Source organism: Spermophilus citellus, assembly GCF_964194105.1.
Source record: "Spermophilus citellus genome assembly, chromosome: 3".
NCBI classification, from domain to species: Eukaryota; Metazoa; Chordata; class Mammalia; order Rodentia; family Sciuridae; genus Spermophilus; species Spermophilus citellus.
The window spans coordinates 230,786,751-230,800,405 of record NC_138184.1 but is presented as its reverse complement, the minus strand read 5'-3'; positions in this window follow the sequence as shown (position 1 = coordinate 230,800,405).

Below are 13,655 nucleotides of genomic sequence, written 5' to 3'. Positions count from 1 at the left end.
CCCGACAGGTTGGGCTGGGATGTCTCTGTTGGGTGAGGGGTTCTCCAGCTCAGCAAGGCCATCACCCTCTGTAGTGTTTCTACATCTAACTCAGTGCGCCAACTCCTGCCCACTGGGACATCCCCAGAGGGGTCCTGAGGGTGGGCGGCGTGATCTGGGGGGACTGCGAAGTTCTTTCCCTGGCAGAAGGTCCCCTTTGAGAAAGAGCCAGTGTCCACAGCCCAGGGTCCTGCCGTGCTGGAGGAAGGCTGCAGGCAGGTGGCCCTGGCAGGTCCTCAGAGGCCCTCCTTGCCCGGTGCACTGCCGGCAGGACCTGCGCCCACCTGGGAGAGCACCACCTGCTCCCCTGCTGCAGGGGCCAGGGCGTCACTCCAAGCACCGGCTCCTGGTGCCCCCAGGGTCGCCACCGGCCCAGGCCCCCACATCTCACACCTCCAGTTGGGAGCCTTCCCCCCCTATCTTTGTAAAACAAAGTAATTCACTTTTAATGACTCTGGTGTTTTCTTTCCCAGTTCTATTGGGGCAGATAATGTCTGAGGCCCCCCCATGGGTTAAACCACCCTGACCTTCATAATCAGAGAACAGAAACAAATTATATTTGCTCATAAATGTCACTGGGTCTCCAGGGCCCAGCTGCCTCCTAATCACAGATGCTGTGATAATATTTTGCTTTCATCAGGCCTCTGGCGCGCACAGGTGACAAAGTGCTTCATTGTGCCCGGGGCCAGGAGAGCGCCCCAGCGTGGAGTCATTTCCCACTGAAGCTGCAGTGGCACTTGGGGCCCTGGGACACTCTCACGCTCTTGGTGGCAGGCAGAGGAGATGCAGAGATTGCTGACATCTGACCCTGGGGGGACCATGAGCTCCTAAGGCCTTCCACATGGTGCCAAGAGGGGCCAGCGGCAGTGCAGCAGGCCTGCAAGGCCCCTGAGCTACGGCTGGACGCGACACCAGGACTCCCGGCTGGCCACCGTGCTATGCAGGGACTCCTGGCCCTCTTGGCCTTGAGTGGTCTCTACTTGACCTGCCACCTTGTGCTTCACGGCCGGGGAGGAGAGGCCTGGCACTCTTGTGGGTGGCCCGGGAGTGGCTGGGTCTTGTCCCAGGGAAGTGCAGCTCCCAGCAGGTCTGGAGGCAGCACCCGGGAGGGGACTCTTCAGGCCCTTGAGTGGAGGGCCCTGGACGGTGACAGATGGTAAAGTGGAGATGCCAGGACTTCCTGACTCCTCCCGGAGGCGCGAGTGCTGTGGAAGACCGGTCCTGGCCGAGGCCTGCTGGAACAGCACCCTCCTGCCGTCCCCTCCCAGGCCCGCCCTCATCAGCCCTGCAGCTCCACCTGGTGCAGCTCTGGGCTACAGTGGGAGGCAGGTCCCCACCGCTGTCCCACCTTCCCTGCCGGCCCCTGCTGCTCAGGTGTGAGGTCGCATTGCCGCCAGAGGCTTGACTTACCAGCAGTCCCACTGCTGCTCAAGTGGAAAAGCAGGCCATTAGCCCTGATAGATTGATGCAGAAAACAGAGAGTGGACTCTCGCTGACCACTGGGGGGTGTCTGGCAGATGGGGCAGATGGAAATGCATTTCCTTTGCCAAACGCTGGAGGCAAGGATAAAATAAATCTCAAATAATCACCTTGTGTTTTTGACGAGTTAAGTAAGTGTGTTTATGCCCCGAATGCAGTAATGTGCTTCTTGTGCTGTGAGCAGGTGCTCCCCAGGAAGTCTGTCTGTAGGCCTTGCTGGGCGTCCTGCCTTTGGGCCCTTCTGCTCAGAGCTGGCTCTTCCTAGGAAATCAGAGTTTCAGCTGTGGCTGTGCAAAACTAAGTACCAATAATGGCAGTCACCTCGGGCCTCAGCGTGTGGCCTGGGGGTGCTGCCCCCGGGTGCTTCCCTTGTTTGGCTCAACTTCGAAGCTGGGAGGCAGGTTTGCCCATAGCACCTTGGGTCTTGTCAGGAACTTTCAAACACCTTGCTTTAATCTTATTAAGAATAATTTTCCCAATGAGACAGACATTATGACCCTATATACACGTATGATTACACCACAGTGTGACTCTGCACCATGTTCAGCCAGAGGAAGGAGATATTGTGCTCCATTTGTGCACAATGTGTCAGAATACATTCTACTGTCATGTACAACTAATTAGAACAAATCAAAAAATAAAAAAAAAGAGTGATTTTCCTGGAGTCAGCAGAACCCTCTTGAATTAACCGCCCGTATGTATGTATGTACTGAATTATTTATTATTGGGTACTGGGAATTGAATCCAAGGTCACTTTATCACTGAGCTACATTCCAGCCCTTCCCCTCCTTTATTTTGAGATGGGGTCTTGCTAAGTTCCTGGGTTAGCCTCCGACTTGTGATCCTCCTGCCTCAGCCTTAGCCATTAGCTTTCAGGAAGTAAAGAGACATTAGCATAGACCCTTGCAAACTGGGGACCAAGAAAGAATGAATTCGGAGTCCTGGCTGCTGCCAGGTTCTGTCCTCAAGCCACAAGCAGGTAAGAACTACCTGGTGACTCGCACAGCACAGGGTCCTTTGAAGGACACAGGGTTCCTGGGCTGCTCTCTCAGACTCAAAGGTCACAAGTGCCCCTCATGCTGTGTCAGGCTGTCAGCAAACTAATAAGCAAGGCTGCCGGCTTATTAGGCTGTCCTGTCCAATGACTCCACCAAGAAGCCCAAGAGTGACTGTACACACACGTGCAGGTACAAGCAGGTGTGCTCAGTGGAAAGCACAACAGGCCAATCAAACACGTGCAAGGAGGGCCAGCCCCTTTCCCTGAAACACACTGTCCATCCTCAGCGGTTCCCCCTGGAGAGCTGGCCACAGGGGTGAGCTGTGGTCTGAGGACAGCCTGCTTGTCTTTTCTGCTACCCACTCAGTGCCTCTGGTCGGAGTGGCTGCCAAGGCTGGCCGACAGGAAGGGCAGGGATCAAGACGATGTCCTGCTGGAGGTAGCCATCTCCAGAAACTGCCCCACATGGCTGGGAAAGTGGGCTCATGCCTGCCAAGGCCAGCAGAGGCCACAAACCGTCCCCTGGACGTCTCAAGGTCGAGATTGCTCAGCTCTGGGCGCTTGCCAGAGACACAGTAGCTTTGTCCTCCAGAGGCACACGCAGCCCACCCCGGGCTCCTAAAACCGTTGCTGCAGCCGGAACCCTGGGGCCATGTCACCTTCCTCTCAGCAGCAGACCTCATTTTCCATGGCGCTCAGCTCCACTCGGGAGCAGCTCCCCTGCGGCCAGCCTCACCTCCTGCACAGCCGGGGACCTGCGGGTGAGAGAAACAAAAGCCCGGGGGGCCCTGCCACGTCACCTTCACAGGAAGACCTGGGCCTCACCGGCTTTTATTAACCCCGGAGGCTACACGCACACGGGACCTAAGCACCCAGAGGGCACGGGTCCTTCGCACCAGCAACCACAATCTCCTGCAGGGGCTCCCAGTGCTGCCAGCCCCGAACTCTGTGGGCTCCAGGCCTCAGACTGACTTGCTCCAAATCTCAGACTGACTTGCTCCAAATCTGCAGGCCTGGTCCCCTCCTGGGAGGCATGCCAGCCCCCCACCTCTGAGGAGCACCTGCCCTGGTTCCCCAGGGCTCCTGTGCCACAGTCCCCCTGTGGCCAGGTTGAAGTGGCGGGGCTTCTGCAAGACGAACTAATGCTGTCTCCTAGGAGGCAATTTTCCCACGAATGGGACGTACAAGGCACCCACTCAACAGTGTGGCCCTCCAGCACTGCGCTGCTTCCCTTCTGTTCCTCTCCCAGGTTGCAATGCAGCCAGGGTGCCTTCGTCCAGAGCCAAAGGCTGGTCTGAGGCTGGCAGCCACCCAAACTGTGAGCCGAATAAACCTCTTTTCTTTATAAGCACCCAGCCTCTGGTGCCTCAGGTGTTTTGTTACAGGGTCAGAGGATGGACTAAGACAGTGTCCACTGGACAAGCCTCCTGAGCCAAGAGGAAGTAGCACCTGGCCCTTGTTGATCCAGCCGCCATCCTTTGTCCAGCAGTTTTTGAACTCAGCTTGATTATTTAACCCCATTGCCAATAACCCCTGTGGCTTCCAGTGGTCAAGGAGATCCACCCCTCACTCCTCAGTGTGGAGGGAGAAGTTCTCCCAGAGCACCAAGCTCCTCTCCTGCCTCTGCCATCCTTCTCCGTGGGCTCACCCTCCAGGGTGGCAGCCCAGGGGTGGGAGGCCTCTGTGGCCACCTGGCTCTCCCTGTTCACCGTGCCCTCCACAGCACCCCCTGGAGGAACTGTGGCTCTCCTGCCCTGTTGGGAACCCCTGCTCCTGGCCCCTTTTGGCACACTTCCCAGGGGACATGTCCTGTCTGAGTTTAACCAAGCTTCTAAACTCGGCAGGAGCAGCAGCTCACACCAGCTCCAGGACTCCCCAGGTGGGGGGCAGTGGGTTTCCAGCTGGACAAACGAACCCTCCCCCTGTGCAGCGCTCCACAGGGGACCTTTAGCTGATGTGCTTCAGGGACACGGTGGCCTCACAAACAGGCACAGAATTTACAGCTGAGCATGAACTTGGGGAAGGGGGAGATGCAGGAGGGACTGTCAGTGGGCGCACTGGGACACACCAGTGGCGCCTGATGGCGGGAGTGGCTCCCACTAGACAGGGGACCTTTCCTTATGCTGCATTTGACCCAGCAGGGTGATGGTGGGGACAGCCCCCAGGGAACCGAGCAGAGATGGTCTTTCTAGCAGCCCCCGGGGAGTTTGGCTGTCAAGCAGGATGCAGTCACCCTGGCTCTTGTCACCTCCTCAGCACCCAGGGCAGGAAACCTGCTCTTGGGACTTCAGGTTAAGGAGTGAGCGGTGGGGAGACGAGGCTGACCTGCTTGCAGGGCCAGCTGCAGGGACTCTGGGCCCGTGGAGTTGGAGAGCACCTCCAGCAGAGACCCAGGTGAAGGGTGACAGCACACCCAGTGCCTCTGCAGCTCGCAGTGCCACCACACCGGCCACCCTCATGGTGACGGAGCCAGGCCTGGAGCCCTCAGAGGTCCTCCCACCAGGAGGTTGGGTCAGAGGGGCCACACACAGGAGGTGTCCTCTGCCGCTTACAGGCTGCCACTACTGGTGGTTCTGCAGCGGCCTCCTCCACCCTCCACCCTGGGGCTCCTGCTTGGGCTGTGTCCTCCCTCGGTCCCTGCTGGGCAGCCCTTCCTTATGCCCACATCCAGGGGTCACCTGACTGCTCTGGGAGCCCAGGCCCACTGGGTGCTGTGGTGGGGAGAGTCCTGGTGACCTGCAACTCCATGCCTGAGGGCCATGCCTGGCACAGTCCAGCCAGCCACGGCTGGGCCAGAGGACAGGAAGACACAGGGAGATGGGGAGTGTTAGATCCTGGCCCTGGGGTGAGCCAGGTGGTGTCCAGCCAAGAGAATGCTGGGAAAGCCCTGTGGTAGCATCACTTCTGTTCTGTGGGACTGGAATCCCCAAAGCATCTCCAGCTCCTTTGGTTTCAGCAAACCCCACTGCGATGGGCAGAGTGGCAGGCAGGTGGCAGGCAGGTGGCAGGGCGGTGAGCTGCAGCCTCAGGCTCCCATGCTTTTACCTCCCACCCCCGCCAGGAAGCCACACTCACACAGCGCCGCAGAAACCCTGCTGGGCTCACGGATAATCGGGGTGTCTGAATTTAGGTTTCCTATTCTGGACCTTGTCAGAAGCACCAAGGTTTTACAACTGTACACACAAAAAAAGAGCAGACATGAAATGGTTTGGCAAAAATAACTCACAATTCTCTGGTGCAGTGGCACACGCCTGTAATCCCAGCAGTTTCGGAGGCTGAGGCAGGAGGATTGCAAATTCAAAGCCAGCCTCAGCAAAAGCGAGGTGCTAAGCAACTCAGAGTTTTAGAAAATAAATACAGAATAGAGCTGGAGGTGTGGCTCAGAGGTTGAGTGTCCCTGCTTCAGTGGCCCCTGACTAAAGAAAAGATACAAGCAGCCCATGACCTGCTCAAACAACAATTAGCGGAAGGACATATACAACCTTCTGTATCTCCCCATAATACTCCCATTTTTCTCATCCAAAAGAAATCTGGTAAATGGAGATTACTGCAAGATTTAAGAGCCATTAATAATGAAATGGTTATTATGGGACCTGCTCAATCGGGGATTCCTCAATTGTCTGCTTTGCCAAAAACCTGGTATGTTTTAGTTACAGATATTAAAGATTGTTTTTTTTTTTCAATTCCAATTCATCCTGATTTTATTATTGCCCTTTCCCACATCATGAAGTTCTATTTTGTTTTTTGAGCTCATACAGACCTAGGTTATTGTTTTGCTGATCAGTTCTATTTTTTTGACTTTAGAGTTCTTAAACATTGCAATGGAGATTTCACCTGTAAAAAGTTATAAGGCCTTTACTATTATGTTATGTGTTGTATGTATATTATGTGTGCACACTTGTGTTTTGTGTTATATGTTTGAATGTACATATGTCCATATATCATATATGATGAGCGCTCATGAAAAAATGGATCCAAATATTTTTTTTCACGTGATTTAAATGGTTTAATTTAAATTGGGTAAACAGCTGTTGAGGATTGTTTTAATATATGAACAAAAAAGGAGATTAACAGATCTGTTTGTTTACTTTCACCTTTCCTTTTCATTATATTTAATAATTCTCTTCAAGATAATGTAAATTGTTAAGAAAATTGTTTTCTTTTAGTGCCTTCTGGAATGTTACATAATCTTTTCTTTAGCCATTATTGTCAGAATTCCTATCTTCATCCCAGTGCTGGTGAAGATAATGTAAATTGTTCAGAAAATTGTTTTCTTGTAGTGCCTTCTGGAATGTTACATAATTTTTTCTTTAGCCATTATTGCCAGAATTCCTATCTTCATCCCAGTGCTGGTGAAGACAAAGATAAAACCAATCTACAGCTTCTGCAATAGCCATCACTGAACTGCTTGCAGAACTTGCCTAGACTATGTATCACTTGTATGCATTGTGAACTATCTGTTGGTGCAGCGACTTGTGGTAGTGTTGGGGTATTTTTGCTGATGATGTCATCGGTGGTACAATTTTTCCAAAAGGAACCGTCAATTTGCTTGGTGTATCTTCCTCTCTTCTGCTTGTCATGGTCGTTCAGCTAAAATTTGGGGGCCAACAGAGGTGAGGCAAAGAACCTCACCCCCCCCGCTGGTACAAAGACCTCTCCACAGGTGTGGCTGTATGCTGGACCAGTAGTCAGTGATGGGTAAGATCCAATTGCAATGGTACCAACCTAAGACAGGAGGCTGACGCCTTGAGGTCAGCTCATCCAATGACGGGTAAGGACCATATGTACTATTGGACAACCTAAGGCAGGCAGGTCCCTAAGCCACATGCTTGTTGTTTAAACAGAGAGGGGGAGATGTTGAGAGCCAGAGCCGAAGGGGCCCCAGCAAACTTCCAGCTGCCAGCTGATGATTGGCTCACAGCAGCCCCAGCAACTTCTAGCTGCCAACTGATTGGCTCCTCTGCGGTGATGCTCATTGGGCTGTTTCCCCGCCCTTTCAGACCACGGAGCTGCTCATTGGGGGACTTTTTTGGCTCCGCCCACGCGACCCAGCCATTCAGCCTCAAGAGCAGGAGGATTGTGGGAGGTGGAGAGGCTGGTGGTTGAGAGAGAGGCTTGTGGGAAGCCGGTGGTGGCAGTTGGGCTCTGAGGGTTTTTCCTGAGGAGCTGTTTTGTTTGGCCTGTGTGGTTCTAAAAATAAAGTTTGTTTCTTTTGACAAGTGGCTCCTGAATTGTGCCCAGCCAGACTGCGGCATTTGGTGGCCCGTACGGGGACTTCCAGCTGCCAGCATCCCTGAGTTCATCCTCAGTACCAAAAACGAAACAAAACCTCACAATTCACAAATCAGAAGGAGGGGGTGGGCTCACATGGAATAGAAACAAAGGATACTTTCTGTGCTTCACAGGCACAAGGAGCCCGAGGTACTGGCACAGGGCTTCATCACCATCTCAAAGCACCGGGACAGAGTCACACACATGTCCTGAACCACCCTTGCTGGCTCCTCACAGCTGTGAGGCCAGCAGTACCACGGCGCTGTGTACTTGGGACTGTGCAAACAGGTCTGTGTGTCCATGTGCTGAGACAGGCTCTCCAGGGGGTATGCACATGTGCATGGAAAGGCTGGTGAGTGCCCACAGGCTGGCCTGGTGAGTCAGTGGTGGGCACTTGGCTTTCCACACATGGATGCATGTGTATATATGTGCGGGGGTCACATGTGACTCATATGGTTCCTCTCCTAACTGTCCTCTAAAGGAGATCAATGGGAGTGACACCCAGAAATGAGGGTGGCCTGACACCCACGTCTTGGTTTCTAAATACCACCGCGCACTGCCAGGGGAGGTGGTTGTGGGAATGCCGCCTCTGGGCAGGGCTGAGAAAGTACAGGGGCCTGGAACCTTCAGCCAGAAAAGAAGATGCTGCTCAGGGATGTCGAGGACACCTCTAGGCCAGAGGAGCCGCCTCACAGGCCAACTCTGGAACAGAAAGAGGTCAGTGAGATGCGGAACCACAGCTCAAGCCCTCACCCACTGATTTTGGCAACTGCTCATTGACAAGAATCTGTGGGAGCCTGGCATTTAGCTGAGGGGTTCTAGCACCCAGGAGAGAAAACCCACGAGGAGGCACCCTGCAGCTCTGCACCCTCAGCCCTCAGCCTGCCATTAAAGGGGAAGTGAGGGCTAAGGAGCACGGTCTTCCCAGACGTGGACGCTGCCCAGGAGGACCACTGTCTCACCCTTGGGGACAGGGGAGGAGGATGCACAGCACTCGTCAGACCTACTGAGCACGTGCTGTACAGTGGCAGGCTATCAACAAGCAATCTAAAAACTATTGAAGAACACAAACAAAATACTTAGGTATCAACTCAACCCGGAAGGGAGGCTGAAAGACTTGTGTAAAATACCAGTCAAGGAAACTTAAGCAGAAACAGATCAGTGGAAAGCGATTACATACCTAGAAGCCCACGACGTTCATGGATGGGAAGATTCACAACTGTTCAATGTCCACACGACCCAAAGCGACCTACAGACTCAAGGCCATCGCCACCAAAATCCCAACGGCGTTTTTCATAGAAGTACAACAGCCCTAAACTTGCCTGGGCACCACACGAGGCCCCGAGGGCCGAAGCTGGAGAGAGGACAATGCTGAAGGCACCGGCGTCCTGGCTTCAAGCTGGTTACCAACCATGGCCACCAGGCAGCATGACCCTGGCATAAACAGACCAGTGGACAGAAGCGAGAACAAGCCCCTCGGGCACAGCCCACTACTCTGACATGCGGGTGACAAGAGCACACATTCGGTGGGGAAAGAGGAGCGCTTCAGTAAACGCTGCTGGGAGAATCCACACTGCAGCGGGGGACGTCCACAGGGGAGACTGAGCTGGCCCTTGTAAACCACACAGAGTCAGCACTCAAAATGGGGTAAAGATCTAAATGTCTGCTGAGTTTTGGGAAGTGAATTTAAAAGCACAGACAACTGATACAACAGAACAGAAAAACCAACAGTCCCCTCCCGGAACTCACTGCTACAAACTGGGCGAAGGACCCAAAGAAGCATCTCTCTAGAGAAGAGACCAAGAGGCCCACAGGTTATGAAAAGGTGCTGGCCAACACTAGTTGTCAGGGAAATGCAAATCAAAACCACAGAGCTGTCACCTCACACCTGTTTGAATGGCTGCTCCTAAAATAACAAAAGACACCAAGGTTGGCCAGGGTGCAGACAAAAGGGGAGCCTTGTGCAGGCTGGGTGGGATGGAAATTCATGCAGCCATATGGAAAACAGGAGGGAAGTTCCTCAGACATTGAACCAGAACCCCTCCTGGGTGCAGATCCAAAGGAACTGAAACTGGCAGGTTGGAGGGACACCTGCTCTCTAGGGGGCACCCAGCAGACTGCAGAGGGACAGATAAGGAAAGCAGGCACAGCACACGAGGTGCCATCCTTCGAGACGTGGATGGACCTGAGGACACCACGCTAAGGGAATAAGCAGGCACAGAAGGACAATGCTGTGTGGTCCCACCTACGTGCGGAACCTGAAGCCAGTGCGTTCAGAAGCACAGGTGGTGCTTACAGGCAGCACTTCCTCTTTGCTAGGAGGGCCTTGCACGGTGCCCTCCCACACTCACAAATCACCATGGTGGCAGTGGCAGGGCTAGGAGGAAGCTGTGAGGAAGGGTTTGCGCCTGGGAGTCAAGGAGGTGGGGCTGCACGGGAACATACTCATCCCAACTCATCAAGTTGTACACTCTAGCTGGGCTGGGTTGTGGCTCAGTGCAGAGCACTTGCCTATCATGTGTGAGGCATTGGGTTCGATTCTCAGCATCGCATATAAATAAATGAATAAAATAAAGGTCCATCAACATCTAAAAAAATGTAAAAAAAAGTTGTATACATTAAACACATGGAGCTTTTCTTATGTCAACTGTACAAAACATGGTTTAATAAAATAGATCACAGCCAGGCTCAGTAGAGTACATCTGCAATCCCAGTGGCTCAGGAGGCCAAGCCTCAAGAAGTTAGGCCCAATGCAACTCAGTGAGACCCTGTCTTTAAATAAAATTAAAAAGGGCGGGGCTGGGGATGTGACTCAGTGGTCAAGCGCCCCTGGGTTCAATTTCCAGTACCCCAAAACTAATTAATATAAAACAGACCACAGTCCTGGTTTACAACCGAGGACGGCAGGGAGGGACGCCTTTGGCTGTAGAATGCGAACAAGCTCTAAAGGAGTGGATGCGCTCTTCCAGCCCACACAGGTCGGCAAGAGCCCAGGGAGAACGATGAGGGGCAGCCAGTGAGGAACAGGCTCAGCCTGGGTCTTGCAGCACCCTCCCGCCCTGGGATTCCCAAGCCAGGTCATAATAGCCCTGGGCTGGGACTCCCTGTTCTGCAGGCTGCCTGGAGCCATGTTGAGATCCTCACACAGAACCCTGAGGTACCTACCGGCTGGCAGCCAAGTTGCCAGCAGGGGTCAGCTGGGAAATGGCTCCTCTAGCCCCCACCTAGCTTCAGAGGGCAGCAGGCCTGAGTGACCTGAACACATCCTTGAGACCCTGACTCAGAACCAGAGATGCCTGCCAAGCGACCCAGCAGACAGGTGCCTGATGTGGGGCAAGGTCAGGGTGCTCCCTCGACTGGTTACCAGTTCCAAGGGGACAGGTAGTAAGCATTCGATGGAGAGCCCTGGAAGACAGTCCCCTGGAAGATTTTATGTACATACTTTAACACATTAAAGCTTGTTTCTAGTACCCCTAAGGATGAAATCCCCAAAACATAGCTTCCTTTTAATTCCATACACTTTAACAGTTGACCAAGGCAGATGTAACAGGTGGGATAAACTGAGACGCACTGAGGTGCAGCGGGAAGGGTGTCAGCCCACCAGGAAAGGCAGGAAAGCCCAGGGAGGTACTTGGCCTTCTATCCACAGCACTGAGTTGATGACTATTCTGGCTACAGAAGCGAAAGCTCTTGTTCTTAGGAAATACACACAGAAGCACTTGGGGTGAAAGGATGTGATAACAGAACTCCCAAGTGATTCAGGAAAAAAAACAACCAAAAAAACCCACAAAACCAAAAACAACACATTACCCCGAACCTACTCACCTTCCTCCCGAGAGGATGAGGAACGTGTCCTGGGACCTACTGACCAGGTGTGTGCTGGCATCTTCTGTTTCGTCGAGTCTGAACCCTCCTCTGGCCCCTTCAAGAGCCCCGCCCTGCCACAGGACCCCACAGCACCCCACCCGCGGTGTAGCCCTCCACACTGAGGCCAGCGACTGGCCTCCCCTCCTGCCAACTTGGGAGTGGAAGGAGTCGGCGGCCAGCTGACCGGGCTGAAGGACACCCAGCCTTAAGGTAGGTAGCCATCTGCAGCTCAGCCGGGCCCACCCCAATTCACAAAGGGAAGAGGCCTGGGGCTGGGGATGTGGCTCAAGCGGTAGCGCGTTCGCCTGGCATGCGTGCGGCCCGGGTTCGATCCTCAGCACCACATACCAACAAAGATGTTGTGTCCGCCGAGAACTAAAAATAAATATTAAAATTCTCTCTCTCTCTTAAAAAAAAAAAAAAGAGTTAAAAAACAAACAAACAAACAAACAAAACAAAGGGAAGAGGCCATCTGAATTGGTTTGCTGAATTATTTTTGTGAAAAAACAGAGTATTTTACATCTGTTTAGAATGACTTCTAAATAACAAATGCTTTAAAAATAAAAACTATTTTAAATTTAGAGCAAGGTTACAACTATATAAATTTCACCCCACCCTCCAGCAGTTACTATTTTCTCATTTGCTTTCTCTGAGGATGGGATGAAGAATTAATTTTTCCTCAACCACACAGCTAGGCAGACTTTTTTTAAAAAAAATATTTATTTTAAAATTATAGGTGGATACAATCTTTATTTTTATGTGGTGCTGAGGATTGAACCAGTGCCTCACAACATGGTAGGCAAGCCCTCTACCTCTGACTTCTTAAAACGGAAAGATACAGACCTTAGTACACCAGCAAAGCTCTTCTCTCAAAATAAACATCTATATACACTCTGTAGAGGAGAAAAAATAGATTTTATGTACATACTTTAACACATTAAAGCTTGTTTCTAGTACCCCTAAGGATGAAATCCCCAAAACATAGCTTCCTTTTAATTCCATACACTTTAACAGTTGTCCACCTGCATTGCAAGAAATCCACAAATACATAGCTACACCAAGCACCGACTGTCCAAGTGCCTTGCAGTACTTTTCCAATGTAGCTGTCACTGTAATACATTTTCAAACCTACATATTTGAAAGTAATTCTGAATTTATAGTAGCTTTTGGTCAGGGTGTATTTACTATTTACACTGTAGTACAATTACTGTCAACGTGTAACCATATTATGTTGTTAGAAAGTACACATATTGTGGGCAATCTCCCATATAATGTAAAACTCAGGCAGGGAGAAAAGTCACCAAGAGTCCACGACACAGGAAGAGGCAGTTTTGCTTTGATAATAAAAGACAATATAGAAGCTCAATTGTTGACAGAAGTTTGCCTTCCTTACTGCCAGAAGCTCTCTGGTCCCTCTGACCGCTCTAGGAGTAGCCCTGGTCAGCCCAGCTCCACTCCTGACCCCAGGGCCGGCCCCAGTGGCACTGACTCACCTAAGCCAAGACGAGGCCTTTTCTGTTCAAAGCCCTGCACAAAGTGAAGGCTTCACTAACATGTCAACAGCTGCAGCCCTCTTCCTTTGTCACCTAAATTTGCGACCTGGTAGAAGGCACAGGGTTTTAATTAGGCCTCTGGCCAAAGGCTGGTTTCTGGATTGGGACGGAGGCAGTGGAAGGACAGGAGGCCTGCGCAGCGTGAGCTCCGACCCCAGCACTGAGGTTCTCCAGGCTGCCCGCTCACTGCCGAGCTTACACCTTCAGGGCAGGGACATACATGGAGACTTGAGACCTCGCATGGTGACCCTGGAACGCTGACTGCGACAGGGCCACCCACACCAGACAAGAGTGCTCTGCACAGGAGCTCGTGACCACCTGCCCAGATGACGGCACTCTTGCTGGGAAACAGGTTCTGACCCACAATGTCTACACTCACCCCAGTGGCTTTCTCAACAGCTGAAGATGAGGCCGGCCAAGCCTGCAGCATTTGAAAGGAGCAACTGTGA